This window comes from Epinephelus moara, chromosome 1 (genome assembly GCF_006386435.1).
Source record: "Epinephelus moara isolate mb chromosome 1, YSFRI_EMoa_1.0, whole genome shotgun sequence".
In the NCBI taxonomy this organism is placed as follows: domain Eukaryota; kingdom Metazoa; phylum Chordata; class Actinopteri; order Perciformes; family Serranidae; genus Epinephelus; species Epinephelus moara.
This window is the reverse complement of record NC_065506.1, coordinates 20779000-20791420: the sequence shown is the minus strand read 5'-3', so window position 1 is coordinate 20791420 and position 12421 is coordinate 20779000. Positions and strand designations below refer to the sequence as shown.

At 42.4% G+C, this 12421-nt stretch overlaps 1 protein-coding gene across 1 annotated transcript in view; it reads left to right on the top strand.

Moving 5' to 3' along the window:
- The window catches only part of kif26ba (kinesin family member 26Ba), a 123565-nt gene that overhangs the window by 12547 nt on the left and 98597 nt on the right, over window positions 1-12421 (top strand). The gene's annotated exons all lie outside the window — the stretch shown is intronic.

Sequence of the window (12421 nt, the reverse complement as noted above, 5' to 3'; positions counted from 1 at the left end):
GTGTCTGAATACCTGGAATTACAGAGCTAACAACTTATGAGGACAACCAGAAGAATAACTAAGCCTGGGATAACATGGGACAACAGCTACAGTATGCAGCTACAAGCTAGCTTGTACTTCTGCCAATGTTAACCTGACTGTCATTGCAGCCATGGACCTCAGCAGCAGCAGGTGCTTTTAAGAACTCTTTGCCCTTTGGAGGAAAGCTCTTGTAGGTAGGCAGTTGTCAGGGAATCAATGGTGCAGAGGTGTAAAAGCAGCTTTAGTGCTTGTACCCTACCCTCAATCACTGGCTGCCACGTAGCACTGTGCTCATACAGCGGTTACTACTAACATTGGAACAGTGTCATCATGGAAGCATAGTGTCCACCCTCTGGTTCCCCCTGGTTAACATCACTAGTTCTGTCAGCACTGTTGCAGAATTAGCACTGTTAGCCACTAGCTCAACCACCTCCATGTTGAGAACTGCACCCAGACAACTTATATACTCTGAAATTTGCATAGAGCTCCTTTAAGCAACCCATAAACCCACAAAGCCCCTGTACAATCTAATGCCGTACAGTTTGACTGTCCTGTGATAAATGCAGCCTACACAGACGCTATAGTGTCCAGAGTTTGCAGACAAAAATAGGGGAGGGGGAATCATCTAAATGAGGCCAAAAAGCCTCATTTATGAGATGGGTCAGGAGACTGGCAGAACTGCTACAGTACAAGCTCACAGATGGGCCTATATGTAATTGTGGAAATAACATCTTGGAACCGCAATGATCAGCTGGTAGTTCATATTTTCCAAACGTGAGGTCTCTTCAAATAACATATTTCATGTTAAGACATGTTTGGCTCTTCACTGGTGTGAAATAATTTCTGACCATGTGTGTCTTGTTAGGGCCATCGTCCAGCCTCTTTCAGATAAATACTGGAAGTGAGATAATGTGCAATGCCATGAGGCACACGGTGTCTAAAGATAGACATAACAGCGACTTCCACACAACTCCTCTCATCTACACAGTCTACTCATCTCAACCAGTAGAGCCCCTTTGGGATGAGGTGGAACCAACATGAACGGGATACTTAAGATACTGCAGGAACAAATTTGCATCAACCAAGATCCCTGTGGAATTTTTCAGCACTTCATGTTTTCTACCTGAAGAATATACACGGTTACAGAAACAAAAAAGGTCCACCTCAGTACCAGTTAGAAGAACTTGTGGCTTGTGTCTGTATCTTTTGCTGTTTTTATGCCTCCGCAATAGCCGGGGCCTGACGCATTATGTGTCTGGGTTGTCCATCTGTCTCATTCTCGTGAATGCAATATCTTAAGTATGTCTTGAGGGAATTTCTTCAAATTTGGCACAAATGTCCGGTTGGACTCAAAGAAGAACTGAATAGACTTAAGTGGTCACAAGTCAAAGCTGAGGGTCAGCGTGACTTTATCTGTCAAATTTTCGTGAACCCAACATCTCAAGAACATCTTGAGAGAATTTCTTTGAATATGGCATAAACGTCCACTTGGACTTCATAATAAAGTGATTCGATTTTGGATGGTTATTATTCAAGAATTCATATGCTAATTAGAATAACATTTTCCACAAATGTCCCATAGGATAAAATGATGCCCCTGGCAAAGGGGCTGAAATTCAACTGGGTGTTGTACTTCCAACACAGCCGATTGAAGCCGGTTGGAGCTGGAGCCGATAATTACCTGTGACATGGGCAGATTGCAACCTTTCTCATTAAATAAAAAAGCCAGATTTTAGTGGGTGTTAGTATTTTTTTGTGCAGTTGGAAAGGGACATTCAGAGACCAAGTTACCAGTACCATAAACACAATAACAAACAGTCTCTCCTTCTGTTTCTTACTCTCACTCTCACACGTTTATTTTCTAAATTAGGCTCTAGAGAAATGAAGGACAATATGACAGACAATGATTTGTATTTTGAGGAAGAAGAGGAGAAGCCAAGAAAAAAGGGGAAATTAGTAGTAAGAGAAAAGAAAGACGACCGTTTTCCTTAATAGTGCTATCATTGTCATTATAGTCACTCACCCAGAGCGGGCATACTTAATTAGTCTAACTATCCCAGCCAGTTGACTACCACAGTCAATGCACTGTGTGTGTGTGTGTGTGTGTGTGTGTGTGTGTGTAACCTGTCTGTCTATAAAGAGCCAGAGAAGCTACTAAAAGCCATGCCAGTTCTAAAAGACAGCAGATGACGAATCTGAGTTTGCCAATGTGCATTAATTAGTTAATTTAGTACAAAACACACATTATTAGATCCAGGAGATGGATGTGCAAAGTACCAAGTGTTTGTACAGTGGGTGCCATTACCAGTGTGCCTAATGATGGCTCTGTAACTGCTGTCCTTGCTCATTGGCTAATTTTAAAAGAAATGAAAGGGACTTAGTTCTAAGGCTAGTTTTTTTTTTGTCACTTGGCATTAGTGTAACAGATTATTTGAAATGTCTGCATTACTTTTACTTGGCAATTACATTTAATGACTTCCTGGCAAATGGAGGTTAAAACACATTAACCATCCTGGTGGTCTTGTGGTCTTAATTTTGTCTGGGGACATTTGTCATCACCCCTGTCTTTCTCTAACGCCTTATTTCCTGTCTTTCTATACTTTAATCTGTGAAATAAAGGCAATAATAATAAAACATATATTGAGATAAAATACACCGCTGTAGCCCACTGAAAGCAGTGACAGAGAAAAGACAGTCTGACATTTATTGCACCTCTGTGCACCTCCCAGACTCCAAGACCAAAACAAACACCACACCTGCGCATCGACAACGCACTGCAATAACAGGCAAATTACATTCATGAGTGAGCACACCCAAACACACACTGGCACACAACAGTGTGTACTGACACTCACATGATACACACATCAAAGCACCCTGAGGTTCATATGAAAACACACACAAATGAACAAACACACACTGGCATGGGTGTATGCACGGCTGAATGGTGGTGAAAGTGGCAACAGCACCCACTGCCATGAGGTCTGTAGCTACCATGGCAACTGCCTCTCCATCACCCCGACAACACAGAAAAGGGTTGAGAACACTACAGTAGTTATGCACCTGTCTCCACTGTCCGTCTCCACCTGTCTGAGTGTTCAGATATTGTATGTTTTTGTCTGTGGTGATACAAAGTTTGAGATTTTATAAGTGACATGTATCATACATATAGAGTAGTGCTTTATATTCTGAGTTGTGCCTATCTATCTATCTATCTATCTATCTATCTATCTATCTGCCTGTCTATCTCTGCTTATCTTCTGTCTTCTGTGATGCAAAATGTGCAGCGCCTGCTCACACACTGTTTTTCTTCCCTGCGCATTTCCCTCAGACTTTGAAAAGTTTTTGATTCTATCATCCAGAGCCAAGATGAAAAGCGAAAATGTTCCAGTAGCTGCAGGTGCCAGCTTCAGCACCGCGTGACACTGTCATAAGTCTCGCTCGCTGAACGGTTTATTTGAAGACCTGCTAACAACACTTTTAAAATTAGCCAACCTGCTGTCATGAGCTGAGATATCACACAGGAACACAGCCTGCACCGCGCACCGTCACAGGCTATCACATAGTCAGATATAACACATCTATCTTCAGCATCTCACACTGGGAAAATCTCATGACAGGCTGAAGTGTGAGTGACAGGGATGATGTGTATGTGTGGCATTGTGTGTGTATGGGTGTGCTTTACTTTATCTTTGTGAAAAGTTTTCAGCTGTCAAAGTAGGGGCACTTGCAAAGAGAGGCCATTTTGACCAGGCCTTCTGTCTTCAAAGTCAGGATTTTATGCTTGAATTAGAACGATAAAGATCCAGTATCCATGTGTGTATGTTTAGGTGTCAATGTATGTCAAAGTAGCAGCTCTGGGCACCTACAGACCTGGGTTCACCTTTATGAAAAATACACTTTCTGCCATCTTGATAAGTCCAGTAAACAGCTGCTTTAAATGTCAAATGTGTAAGGTTTAGAGGGATTTAGTGATATCTAGCAGTGAGGATTACAGATTGCAACTAGCTGAAACTTCTCCTGGTTTAAATTCCTTCAATGTTCATTGTTCAGGAGGTTTTAACCAGGAGCCGAATTATTGGCAGAGGTCTCCTCCTCTCCAAAACAAATGCACCAGGTGATTTAAGGCTAGTAAAAAACTGAATAAAACAGTTTCGTCTTACAAATCGGTGTTTCCCCTACACTGTTTGGCATGTCACAGACAGGCCAGGCCTCTGCAGCACCTTCTAGTGTGTGCTCACCTGTTTGCTCTGATAATGTATAGTCAGCTTCTTTCTGATCCAGACATTCAGGAGGTTATTACCAGGAGCCGAATTGTCCGCAGAGGTCTCCTCCTCTCCAAAACTCAGTAATTTAAACCTGTAAAAACACTGAATAAAGCAGTTTCTGTTAAAAAAAAAAAATCTGTGTTTTTCCGTCACTCTCATCACGGAGGGGCTGCAACCTACAGTGGCCAATGTAGGGTTTGTCCATTCTGGGCTACTGTAGAAACATGGTGTTAGAACATGGCGATCTCTGTAGACTAGACACGCTCCCTATGTAGATATAAACGGCTCATTCTAAGGTAATGAAAACACAATGATTCTTATTTTCAGGTGATTAAACACTAAAGAAACCATACTATTCCATTTCTGCCAATATGTCTCCCTATATACTACACACTTGACCTTTAAAAGTCAATCTGCTGCATAAAAAGTCAGGTTCTTCCATGAGGTTTGTTCATGTTTTTAGCCTGGATGTTAATGTTTGGATGTGTAGTTGTGCAGGATGACTATAAAAGAGGGGATGAAGTCATTATGCTACATCTGCTCAATACAGACGAAACCTAAGACGCGTCTCGAGGGAGAGGGATCAAGTTGTTTTGTGTCAGACACACACATACATACATGCAGACATGCACATACGGCCTCCTATAGGCTTGTTGCAGTGCAGTGCTCATGTCAGCTCGCAGGTTTATTTACAGAGTATGAGCTCACTAATGACCGATTCTGTGAACAACCCGCTGCTGGGCTTTTACAGACGTTTGAGAGGACACACTCGTGTTTCAAGGTCTGACAAATCACAACAATAAAAAACCACTAAAGATGATCTCATGATGCTAAGCTAAAGCTCCTATATTAGGCAGCAATTGAAAATCCAAAATGCTACACACCTTATCTATAGAAGTTGATGTTGATCTGTATTTCTTTTATCATGCTGCTAGAAATGATGTGACTTTGTAAACATGGTTTAAAGTTTTCTTTTTAAATGGTGGATTTTAGAGCACAGCTGTTGTTAGTATTATAATGGAAGCTGAAGAGAAAGATATGATTACGAAAAAAAGGAGGAAAGATGAGCATGTGGGAGGAGATGACGTATTTTTCTTAACAAAGGTGGAATGGCCTTGCACACTCTCTCTCTATGTGTGTGTGTGTGAGTGCTTACTGTGACAACAGACCGACCTTTTAGGGTCAAAATTAGAGCCAGGGCTCTGCCAGTCAGCCATTCATGTTTTACAAGTCCTGTAATGGCATTCCTGATCTAAATACACAGCACTGCTGGGCCGCAAATTTGTGTGTGTGTACATTCCTAGCTTAACTATATAGGTTAAGAGGCTGTCTAATGCCAAAGATAGGATGAGAGGAGAACTCTGTGTTTGTGTGCGTGTGTGTGTGTATTTTAAGCAGCACTGTGAGTCTATTGTGTCAGAGCATTGTAAAGGGCAGGAGGTGAAACGAGAACAAGGATGACATTTAAGCTGCAGTTTCCAGTCCGGCTCCATGGCAGACTTCACTGCAGTAGTTGTGGATCAATTACTGTAGTATTTTTTCAGCTTTTCTTCTTTTATGGAGTTCCAGTATTCGCAAATGCTTCAGAAAACCTTTAGCCTTTAAAGTCTATCCCTCCTTTGGGGTTATTTTCTGCAGTATTTAATGATGATGCACTTTAGGCGGTTGTGCAACACTCTTTGTTTGTACGATTATTTTATAGTATTCGAGCAAAGTGAACTGATTCTTAAGAAACACATCTTTAGTAGCTGATTTGTGCCCCGCCAGGCTCTCTTTATTTCCATTAGTCATCACTCCCTCACCCCACAGTGACCAATCCACATAAATATCATCCACTTTCCTGATGCTTATCATCCATCTCAGCCCGGCAGCATCCTCACATCATTCTTCTCTGCAGCTTATCAACAAGATGGAGGAAGATGAAAGAGAGAGCGGGAAGGAAAGAAAGAGAAAGAATCTAGTCAAAATAGAGGGTTAAGGGGAAGGTTACACAAAGATAGCAAGGCAAAGATGGAGAGAGATAGTGTGTATGCTTGTGTGTGTGTGTGTGTGTGTGTGTGTAAGGGAGAGAGAGAGAGAGAATTAAATTGGCTGTTTGTTCCCAGTCTGTGCTTCAATCAGACACAGAGAATAGCCTCTAGCCGTTAAACTTTCCAATTACCTTGAGCAGATGGAGCCTGCGGGGCTCGATTTAGAGGGTTTGAAATGGTTGTTGTTGTTTACTGTTATCTTCTGTTGACTGTACACCAGGCTACATACAGTGCCAGAGAGGGAGTCGTACTAAAGCAGGGTTCTCCCTCTTTAATCTTTACCTCCATATATCTGTGTATCTCCCCTCTCCGTCTTCCATCTCACTGCATTTGATATCTGGAAAAGCATAAGTGATATCTGATTGATTGTATCCTCTACATCAGCAGCAGTGTAGCAGTTAGTAATGCCAGCTTGTGGCTCAACGGTTGTCATGTTGAATCCATGTTTGATGTCAATGTGAAACCTGGGTGAATAAGTCTCCCCTCTCTCAGTAACAACCGTGCTCTTGAGCAAGACTCTTAAACCTCAGCTGCTCCCTTCGAGGAGCTCGGCAGCCAACAGTGGAGCACTGTAGTCGCTTTACGCAGCTCCCATGTATGAATGAGTGCTACTGTGTGATTATGAAGTCTGGAAAGGAGCAAGCACGCTCAGCTGACTTTCATGGATATCAGACTGTTAAAAAAGTGTTTTAGTTTTAGGGGCCTGCAGGATGATTCCAGCACACCCTGAGGAGGTTTAAGGTTTATGTTAAAACACATAAAAGTTCTTTGTGAAGGCCGGGGGGAACCACCTGACAAATTGGTTTGAAGTCCAGGGCAAACATTGAGGTTTATTTATATAAATATCTTTTTTTAGAGTGTATTGAATGTTTTATATCAAAAGGTATTAAATTAATAGTCTGTTTTATTATTGTCTGCTAGAATATTAGTTTGAATATAAATGCAGATTTTACCTGTAGGCTATCCCTATTTTCTGGTATCTGTCATCAATTCCTCTTCTCAAAATTGCGTTTAGTGCTAGTTAATAAATGTTATCATGCTAACAGGCTGAACTAAGACAGTGAACATGGTAAACATTACCTGCTTCTTACAGGGTAGTGTTGTCTCAAATCAAAGATGGCCATTTTGCACTAAACGAAAATAATGATTGCAAGATCTGGTGGATTTTCTTCTTTTGCTCAGTGAATTGCAACTGGATGGAGCATTATCGCCAACAATTGTCAGTAGTTGTCACTCACCAAAATATGCTTGCTATGTCTGCTGGTTTACTCACTTGGCATCTTCTATATTTATTTATTTATTGTATTAAAAATAAACGTACTCCCACTGCACTTTTTCTGTATGAGTGTCCATGTCTGATACTGGTAGAGGATGATGTTGGCTGATCAGAAGCTTCAAACAAAGCTATTACCAGGCCTCCAGGAACGCTGCTCAGCCTTGCATCAAGTGGCCACTTGCAGTATTGCTGCGAAAAAATCCCCAGAAGGAGCGTTACAGAAGATCCATTTGTAGTGACCTAAATGCAGTTTGCGTTTGGACGAAAGGCCAAAATGCATCAAAATCTGTATTTTCAAACTACCCATGTACATGTGGACTGGGTCCGCAAAAGTTTTCGTTGAAGAAGTAGACAATTGATAACAGTGTTTAAGTTATAGTCTGGTGCCTCCTATGGGTAGCTCAGTAGGCAGATGTAGACTCAATCACACAACCTGGCACATGTTTGAATTATTTTCCTGTTAAATTTTGTAGTAGTTCATGGTTGACATATTACCTTTTTGTCTAATTCTGACCCAGGAAAAACCCTGACTCAGTTTGTATATTTGAGTTTGTGCTTTCGTGTGTGTAAAAGCACACATACTGTTTCTGTCACACATGTTTAAGCAGGAGTGGTCAGGCAGATCTTTACCTTCAGTTCCCCCTCAATGAGCCTCACTAACCTTGAGATGGAAGGATACCAGCGGGAAGAAGGGATGGGTGGGAAAAGAGAGGAGGAGAAGAAGGGAGCAGGGGAGGAGTGAGGGAGTGTGTGTTCAGGTGTGGGATACGGCAAGATGGATTACCCAAACCAACAGGCAATTTATCACTGTCAGAGAGGGAGAGGGGAAGAGAGAGTCTGGAGAGAGAGGAGAGGGAGGCTAAGGGATGTAGAAGAGAAAGGACAGGATGGAGGCTGGGGGAAAGCAGAATAAAAAGTAGGTAGAGGACAAAAGGTTGATAAACATATGTGAGAGAGGAACCTACTGAATCATACTTTATTTTATGTACAATCAGAGATGTACTTACAAGAGGTCATTCTCTGGAAAGGATGGAAACAGATCAGAGGGCAGACTTAGAAGTAAAGGCGTGTTTAATTTTAGTGATGCTGTACCTGTGTAGCACAGTGGTTAGTAAAGATAGTAAAGTAACTTCGCTTTGTAGTTAAGTGTGTTGGACACGCCATGACTAGCACTGTTCGAGGTATGGATTCTTGCTGCTCAATATGTGGACCATCATACCAAGTCCCAATCCAATTTCCTATTTTTACCCCCACCCCTTGTTTTCGAGTGCCATTTTGCCCCTCAGAACAGTTACAGGGGGTGGTGGTTGAAAACTTCCCCTGTGGAATGGTGCAACCCTTTAAGACCCTGATATGTCATCAGTAGTTGTCGATGCTGGCATTTATGTAAACAGAGGTGACGAGTGTTGCTGGACATTGTGAAAATGTCGTCTTCTGTGGGCTACCGGCATCCTTTTGAGGTCGTCAGGATGCTCGCGATTTGGAAATATGTCAAAACACGGGACTGTCATGCACAAATCAGCAATAACAATGTAAGGCAACAAGCCAGCTAGTTAGCTGTCAAGACATCAGCATATTGCCAATTTGTTTTGTTATGCTTGTTATCAAGAAATGGAACATAATACATTGAAACAACGTTAAACTAAGACAATACAATGGTCGTAATTTTTAATTTTTGTTAACGAAGAAAATACATTTGTGAGTTTCTTTTGTTGCTCATACGGCCATCTTGCTGATGAATACTCATTACGCTTGGTTTTAAGTGTTCCACTGAAAAGCCTCCATTTGGAGGGCCATGTAGCCTCAACACTTCACCCTATCCCAACAAGTATTGGGATTCCCAAACCCAAGACGTGAATGTGCAAAATGGAGGGGTAAGGGGTGTATTGGATTTGGGCCCAACACTGGAAACACAAATTTCTCACTGGCAACAAATGGACAACACATTTACAATAGGACATCAAGGTGAATATGTCTATCGGAGTCTATTTAAACTAATAATACATGTTTAGGTATTTCAGTCGTTATATTTAGACCTCTCTGACAGCTACAGGAAACACAATGGAGAGGATGGCAGCAAATTAGCTGTATTTTTACTGTGAGTACAGAGGATTACCCTCAAGAGCCACCTGTGCTTCTTACAAATATCCCATGTGAAAACAAGCATTTACATTGACTACTTTCCCACTTGAATTAACTAGCACTGAAGCCAAGTTCCTCATCTATATTCACGCGCCAAACAACTAGCTAATTGGCAGCTAACTAAGACGTAAAAGTAGATTGTTTTCATAGATAGCCTTGGTGGCTAACACTTAATTTACAGTACAGCCCTGATGCAGATGGTGGACTAATTTAAAAACAGGCCCCAGAGTTTATACGCACTTCATTTACAGCCAGGCACCACCATGGAAAGCCAGATAATTTAAAAACAGGCACCGGCAAGCAACTTCCACATAAAAAACAGGCAGTAATTTAAACAACTATTTCATTTACAGCTGGGCACTGATGTAGATGGCCTGCTAATAAAAACCAGGCTCTCTTCCAGCCAGCTAGCTCATTTACACTGTGTGAAGGGGGCTCCTCTGTGGACTTCGCACTATACAAGCTGGGACAAGATTCATAGCTCAGGCTGTTAATGGGAGGGCAACATTTGCCACACATAGTGATATACAGTATACACAAGACTGCTTGGCAGACACACACTTAAATATGCATGAAGCATAAATGAAAAATGCATGAATACAAACACTTGTTATGTTTGCATGACAGAAAGAGACCTAGCTGATCTGATCTGTCCATAACATCTGTTTCCAGTATTTTCTACCCTTTGATTGGGTTTAACATCCCACTACACACATTCACAGTGATCAAGCAATGCTATTTTTGTATATGTGCGTATGTGTGTGCAGTGAGGATAACACAACTTTGTGGAGCAGAATGGCTGATGAGCACTTAACCCAAGAAAATCCATGGCAACGTTCAGACAGCCAATTAATTATGGTTGTCAATCCCAAACAGAGGCTGCATGAATGCAGCCTCTGGCAGGCGGCAGACCGAAGCACGTCACCAGCATGGTCTGAGGAAGTGCTTCAAAGACTCTCTGAAGGCTTCTTTAGAAAAGACCTTCACACTGACCCTGCTTCATGAGAGTCGCTTGCCCACAGCCATTCGAAGAAGTGACATTTCAAAGAGCATCTATGAAGACCAACACATCAAAGCCTGTGAAGCCACAGTCTCGTCCTGTGAGTGAACCCACCCTGCTGTCCTGCACTGACTGCAACTGAGAGTAAGGACTACCCTTGGCGAGTGGTGAAGACAGTTCTCTTAGTTCAAAGACCAGTGGTGGTGATGGTAGGGAAGCACCTTCACAGATAAACAATTGCTACTCCGTAAGAGCAGTGGACTCTGGGGGGCCTCAGGCAAAGAAGGCCACTGAGCCCCCCACGGGCAGCATGGTGGTGCAGTGGTTAGCATTATCGCCTCACAGCAAGAGGCTTCCTGATTCGCACCCAGGGTGGGGAGCCCCTCTGTGCGGAGTTTGCATGTTCTCCCCGTGTCAGCGTGGGTTCTCTCCAGGTACTCCAGCTTCCTCTCACAGTCCAAAGACATGCAGGTTAACTGGTGACTCTAAATTGGCTGAAGGTGTGAATGTGAGCGTGAATGGTTGTCTGTCTCTATGTGTCAGCCCTGTGATAGTCTGGCGACTTGTCAGGGTGTACCCTGCCTCTCACCCAGTGTCAGCTGGGATAAGCTCCAGCACCCCCGTGACCCCCAGCAAGATAAGTGGTCATACATACGCTTAGTTTGTCTCTCCTGATGGTGTGCTCCTGAATTAAAGGAATATATTCTTATCTAGCATAATCTTTGTTTTTGCCATGCCAGTTTGACTGAAGCTGAAATTGGGCTTGAGCATTAGAGAGAGAATATCAGTGAGATCAATTTAAGCCAAAGGACTGCAGAGAAATCAGTGTGAGCATGTGCATGTGGGCACCACAACATCCCTTGGACACCTTATTACTGACAGCATGAGGCCTCACCAGCACACACAACATGCGGCGCCCACATCCATACATGTACACACAACACACTGTAAATCTCCAGCGAGACAGAATGCAGCAGGTAATTTACATTCCCTATAGCTAGTTAGTTGTGTATGCTAATTAATTTCTGCATCGCTATGGCAACACAAACATTCTAATGCGTTTTTCTTTGTTATTAATTTAGCTTGTCAACATCACAAGGGAGTGTGTGTACATGTGTGTAGACAAAAGTGTGTGGCTGGTCTTCTAAATGTATGTATAAGCAAATTTGCGCATAATAGGGTACTACTGTGTCCTAACCAATCTAACTCCTACAGCCGTGATTGGATCATGTGACGGAATGACCAATTAAAAAGGTGATTAAAGGAGACATACTTCAGCGAGAGGGGGAGGATACAGGTCATAAATGAGGGAGAAACAGAGGGAGAAAGTGAGAAAGGGCAAACCTGCTGGGTATTTTTCACAGAGGGGAAACAGAGAAACAAAGAGAAAATTCTGGGGAGCCAGGGGTTGGTTCCTTAATGTCTAGACTCACTAACATGCTATTAAAGAGCAGTTTCAGCTCTGGGTTATTTCTGCTGTGTGCTACAGCAACATTAATCTGCCTCTTAGCTGCTTTTACACCCATGCACACATTGAGTTAATTTAGTGTTTACTTATCAAGCGTACAAATAAGAAGCATATTCATCCTTAGATGTGGCCATGCTGCATCGGGTAAGCGTGTTCGTGTGTGCATGACTGATTTTCAGAGTATTAAGCTAACTTTGTCATTTCAGCTAAGGCTGT